This window comes from Bactrocera tryoni, chromosome 4, assembly GCF_016617805.1.
Source record: "Bactrocera tryoni isolate S06 chromosome 4, CSIRO_BtryS06_freeze2, whole genome shotgun sequence".
In the NCBI taxonomy this organism is placed as follows: Eukaryota; Metazoa; Arthropoda; class Insecta; order Diptera; family Tephritidae; genus Bactrocera; species Bactrocera tryoni.
This window is the reverse complement of record NC_052502.1, coordinates 67,701,227-67,707,732: the sequence shown is the minus strand read 5'-3', so window position 1 is coordinate 67,707,732 and position 6,506 is coordinate 67,701,227.

Genomic DNA, 6,506 nt, shown 5'->3' with positions numbered 1-6,506 from the left:
ATAATCATAGACAGGGAAAATGTATGGCCTGACATTGCTCTGACGGACTCTCCAATTCACCAAAGCGATTGCTTTTTTTCAGACGGTCAAATTATTGTGCAGTACAGATCTGAATTAAGAGTTTAGCCATAGGGGCACAGCTCATATTAGATGTATTCCGCCAATTTCACCAAACACTTGGAGAAACTTTCATGGTAATTTGCGCCGTCTCACCACATTCGACTAAAATCATATTCGTTGTACTATGTGACCCAGTAACCATCCGCTTCGGAAATTGATCGATTTAGCAGCCACACGCAGACGCAAATTCGGTTCTTTAGTCTTATGAGCTTACATGTGGATTGAACTCGACGATTTTGATTATTATACGCTGAACATGTAGAGGATATATTAAGTGTCCCACAATGTTTTTAACAGGCTGTCAATTTGATGTTCCTTCATGTTCAGATCTAGTCACTATAGCATATAGCTGCCAGACAAACTGACCGACCAAAGGCCATGTAAGAAATAAGTTGTATTTGTTATTATATCTTCGGTCCAACCGATGATAACGTTTCCTATTGTGTTTCCGATATTTTCAACAATTGACCTTTCAGGACATGGTGCAACTTTGACATCAAAATTACCGGAACCTTCAGTAACTTCACAAACAAAACAATCGCCCACCACCAAAATTCAACCTCAAAGAAAAAGACCATCTATTGGAAGCTATTTAAGAACCGTAAATAATAGCGGCTTTGGATTTTTAGGAAACCTCATGGAAAAATAATATAAGAGTATGAATAATATCAACTATACTAAACCTTGTGAACAAAGATACAAAGGAACACACCTAGATGGAGTATTTGAGACAGCAAACAACAGAATTTGAAGGTGAAATAAATAATGCTTTACTTTAAGGGGTTACACCGATTTTTTAATAGTCCTATTCAATTTTACAACACTCTCTTGAATATTGTCCTATATTCTCAAGTTGTTCCGAGTACTAATTTCGGAGATTCAGCCTTGAGAACTGTGCGCTCAAGGGTCGCTAGGCTAAGTGTGTCGTCTTTAAACGCATTTGTCTCGAAACTATGTTTTAGAAGTTGATTGGCAAAACTTCTCGAGAACTTTTCAATGGTCTTCATGAAATTTTATACAGGTCTTCGAGATACAATTTTTAAACACTTAGACGAAGAACTTTTTTTTGATTTCAACTATTTGAAAAACATCGTTAAATTTTTACTGAAATTTAAATTTTTTTGTAAAATTGTCTACCAAAAATACAATTTTCGGTTTCTTTTTTCCTTCGTCTATGTTATGGTGTTATGTTAAGGTTTCAGCTAAAATATTTATTTTTTACACCTTAGAAGATACTGTACTGAGTTAGCCTGCCAACGTGGTTTTCCGAGGAATCAAAGGAATTGGTCAAAGTTTAAAATATTTTTTCCAAAAATTTCAGAATTTCTTTTTAATTGTGTATGTTTGTAACAGTAAAAAATTCTAATAAAATATTTCATTTCTTTTAGGGGAAAAAAATTGTTGAAGGATTGTTTTGATTACACGAGGAAACCCATGTAACCCCTTAAGATTAGAACAGCTAGTTTTGATAAAAAAGCGTGCAAACTTACTGATAGCGGTTAATTTGTTTGAAAACAAAAATTTCCAGAGTCCCTTTAGAAGTTCCATAAGAAACTTAGTAATTCCATAATCATCGAAAAAATTTGCTTGCAAATCTTAGTAGTTCAATGATAATGCAAAACTCCTCTAGCTTTTCACCGGCAATTTATTTGCTATTTTTCTAATTCGTCTTATAATGTTTTGAAAAACTGACCGCCAGGGGTTAATATATTTCGGATTTAAGTAATTTCATCAATAATAGCGTGACATTGTTATTAGCTTATTTCAGGATTTAGTTCAGAGTTTTCTAATGATATTTATCAAATATTTTCACGCATAATTATATTAAATAATTTTCTAAGATACATTTTTCACTAATTAATAATTGAATTCCCCTATTCAGATTTATGTTGCAGGGGCAACTGTTGTGGTGTTGCTTGGTCGTGGCGTACCAATTTGAACAGATATACAATTTGCATGCGAAATGCCAGTCGCGTTCCTAGAAAGCTGTGAAGAGCTGGAGGTTTTAAGCGCTGAGCTTAATGCAGCTGAAGAGCCAACGGTACCAGAGAGCTGAATTGCAAATATTGCAAAAATTTTTGAAATATTTTAAAGAAAAAATAAAAACATAATGATTAGTAGTCGAATTATTATTGTTTCTTGAAGCAACTCACCACCAAATGCAGACTCACACAAATGAGCAAACCGAAAACTATGGAACGCAACATTTTCCAAGTTCTGCTAGTTACCACTGCAATTAATTCAAAATTTCAAATGTGATCTAATGTCACAGTACCGCATTTATAACGAATTGAGCGCAGAGGTGTTAGGTACAATAAAGTGCTAAAAATTAATAACTTCAAAGCAGTGAAGCGTGTTATTCTATATTCAATGGGGGTTTTAGACTCGTATAATAGCAAACTAATAAATAACTATTTTGTGTGCTCATTAAATTACTTTTTGCCAAATGTCATATGGTGTTACAGTAGTATTACGGTTCTCTAAAAATCCAAAAAAAAAATTTATATATATGAAATAATGATCATTGTGACAAATTGAAGTTTTGTAAAATTGATATTGTTAATTTTTTAGGTGCTGAATAGAATTCAGCGCACATTATATATAAATTAAGCATACTAAAAACATAAATTGAACTGAATATTGCTTTCCGAAAACGGCTTATAAGCGCTGAATACAGTTTTACATTGAGAAATAGAAATATTATATATGAAAATGTGTGTTAGTGAAAAGAAATATATACTATGTAGCGATATAAATCCTCTGTATTACGTTTCTTTATAAACAAAAGCCAAAATATGAAATAACGTTCATTGTGACAAATTGGAGTTATGTAAAATTTAAATTGCTAACTTTTTGGGTGCTGAATAGTATACAGCTCCTTATCGGTATAAACTAAGCGTATTAAAAACATTAAATGAACTAAATATTGCTGTTATAAAGCTGCTTATAAGCGCTGAATACAATTTTACCAGTGATTTAATGTGAACCAGTAAAGAGAAGTATATAGCACATATGTATACTATATAGCGATCTAAACAAAAACTAATATTCAGAGTATTAGACGAGTATTATTATGATTTTTAACTACTTAAGTTTTTGATACGAGCTGAATAGAATTCAGCAGCGAAATTGTGCGTATTGCTATTTTCGGTTTTACTATAGAAAGATTTGTTGTGCATTGGTAGCTACTTAAAAGTATCATTTGGAATCCACACGTGTGCTGAAAGCACATAGTAAATACAGTCAATGTATTTTAAAGCTGTGATAATTTTGAGTTTGGTTGTGAATGTCACTCAGGTAGCGGATGTGTAATATAGCTATTATTATTTACAAATGCGACTGTTATAATTAATCTGCGCTGAATACAATAATAATAGTAGGTAATTAAAAATAAAAGCGCATTTTTTGTGATTTAGAAAAGGGATTGCAGCAGCCATATTTCATTTAAAACATTTACAATTTCTAAGAAAATATCAATTAGTCACGACTGAATTGGTCTACACAGCATTTTGTTGCTTTAATATCAAATGAACATGCAATAATAACACAGAAATTAATTATTTACATATGTAAAATCTGAGAGCATTTTAATGTGCTGCACACCATTCAACTAAAACAAAGTTCATCATTTACTTACATTGGGAAATATTTGTACTATTTAACACGCTGAATAAAATTCAGCTAAACTAAAATTTCTGCTTTGCCTATTTACGTTGAATGTGTAGGCCATTTATCGTGCCGAACAAAATACAATATTCGATTTATAAGAAATATTATTAATATGCATATTTAAGTAAGATTTGAAAACTATTTCTTGTGCTGAATACTATTCAGCTAAACTATTATATATTATTTACTAATTCATATAAAATTAATATTGTATTCAAAGCGCTCAATTGAGTTCAATTATAACAGTGTTAATGCTTTGCTTATTTACATTTAATGTGCTGAATACAATTCAGCTAAGAAAAAATAATTAGTTTTGCATATTTATGTAAATTGTAAAGACTACTAAATGTGCTGGCTATAATTCAGCTAAAACTTATTATCATTTTTGGTTCGCTGAATATAATTCAGCTAATAAAAGTATTGATTTCATTAAATTTCATATATACGATGTAAGGTTTATCAAATAAAAAATAAATAAAAGCATGTTATAAATTTATTATTCAGCCAAACAATAAGACAGTTCCAAGCAAGGTAATGTTTTGCTTATCTACATAAGTTTATTGTGAAGGATATTTAACGTGCTGAATACAATTCAGCTAAGAAAAAATAAATACTTTTGCTTATTTATGTAAAATGTAATACAATTTAATGTGCTGGTTGTAATTCAGCTAGAATTTATGGTAATTTTTGTTTGCTGAATTGACTAAACGGCAGTTTCTAGCAAGAAAAAACATTTTGTTTACATTCACTTTCATTCCAACTTTTTTTTATAAATATCTTTACATTAACAAAAAGTTTTTACTTTGATTTTAAACTTTAGAAATTTGTTATATGTTTAAAGTCTTCAAAAAGTTTTTACTTTGATTTTAAACTTTAGAAATTTGTTATATGTTTAAAGTCTTCAAAAAGTTTTTACTTTGATTTTAAACTTTAGAAATTTGTTATATGTTTAAAGTCTTCAAAGTCCATCGGATTTTTATTATCATTTTCTGATGTATTTTCTGTAAACAAAAGAGCATATTAATGGAAAGTTAATCTCGTAAGCGTCACTAAAAGGAAATATATATTTTTTTTATTTTTTATTAATTGAAATCCCGTTAAACCCCACCAACTACCCACTCACCGCCACTCGGGTTCAGTTTCAGTACAGAAGTAGTTAACTCTCTCAACGTATGTTGCAGCTCAATGAATTTTGCTTGAATCTGTGGCTCCGAGCGCGCTAACTATTAAAAAAAAATGTATTTTAAAAATCCACAATTTTCAAAATTTTCACGCTTAACTGTAACTCCAAAAAGTGCAAACATTGCGAAACAAATGACAATTTTATACTCCTTCCACATTTTGTATGCCTCGAGAATGGGTTGACTATAAAAACAGCTGCGGTTACTCACTGTAAAAAAATCTAAGCTTGTTTTCCTTAAATAGTCAGCGGATTTTGAAACAAAATTTGTTTGTGCATTAAAATATTATTAGCCAGAATATTAACTGCAATCACCAAAACAATATAACATTTATTTATTTTACTTCGTACTATTTCACAGCTCATTTAACAGGTTTCAGCTCTGTCGTTTCAGGTCCAAGGTTAAACGGTTTCATACGATTTGTTTTGCGATTATAGATATATCAAGCTATCACGTCACTTGGTTAAGAGCGGAAAAACAATATAATTACTAGCGCGTATTGAGGTTGAAGCTTTGAGAGTTGCAAATACTACTCTCTTTCAATCAGACCGACAGCTGTTAGTTAGCTTTCTTTCTATCTCTTACAGCACACTCAAATTTATGTGGAAAAAAAATTTACTCGGGTGTTTGAATCACTCGCAGACGAAGAATCGGCTCATAAATCAAGTAAATAGTTCAGAAAAATATCTATGTAGTATTCCCTATATTTATCGTCAGGTTTTAACTGCCTTATATTCAGCAAGAAAACATAGGATAGGCTTTTTAGGAAAGAAAATAGTTCACAAGCCATACAGGCAGGTTTTTTTGACGAGAGTATGCAATCCATATATGTATTTCTGTACAAACCTTCACCTTTACCAGCTTTTCTTTCTAAAATTCAAATGTTATGAAGGTTGAAATATTCAAGGGTTGGATAAAGTTTTCCGACTAAGAGGTATAAAAGCTGCGAATCTGTATTACTTGATTGTTTTAAAGACAAGCAGAACAGGTTTTGGGAGGACTCCAACTGAACTTTTACTAATCGGAACTGTTAATGTCATTTTAATAGTTACTTTGCTCATTTCGATTTCGGTAATCAGAAGTTTAAAGGGGTATTCTGGTCTACAAATTTAAAAAAATCGATTTTTTTTTTAAATTTTCAAAGTTTAACTATTCAAGAATATGTGTACAACAGGATTTTTCAAAATTCAAATTATTTTCGGAGATATAGGCATTTTTCTGACCCGGCATCCAAACTGGTTCGGCCGGAACTAATCGAACAAAAGACTTTACGCGAAACTTTAAACGCGTTTTTCTCAAAACTGACTTTTTCGGAACGATACCCACGATTTCTCAGGTTCTACTAGACCGATTTACTTGAAATTTGTATAGAGTCTTCTTTATAGGCTATGGTTGGAACTAACCACATCCCCAAATTTTTATTTTTATTATTTTCAAAAAATTCGAAATAGTCAGAAAAAGTAATCCAAAAAAACTTTTTTTTTCAGGCAGTCGCCATTTTGTGAAAAAAAAATTTCTCACTTTTCCGTAGTTCCG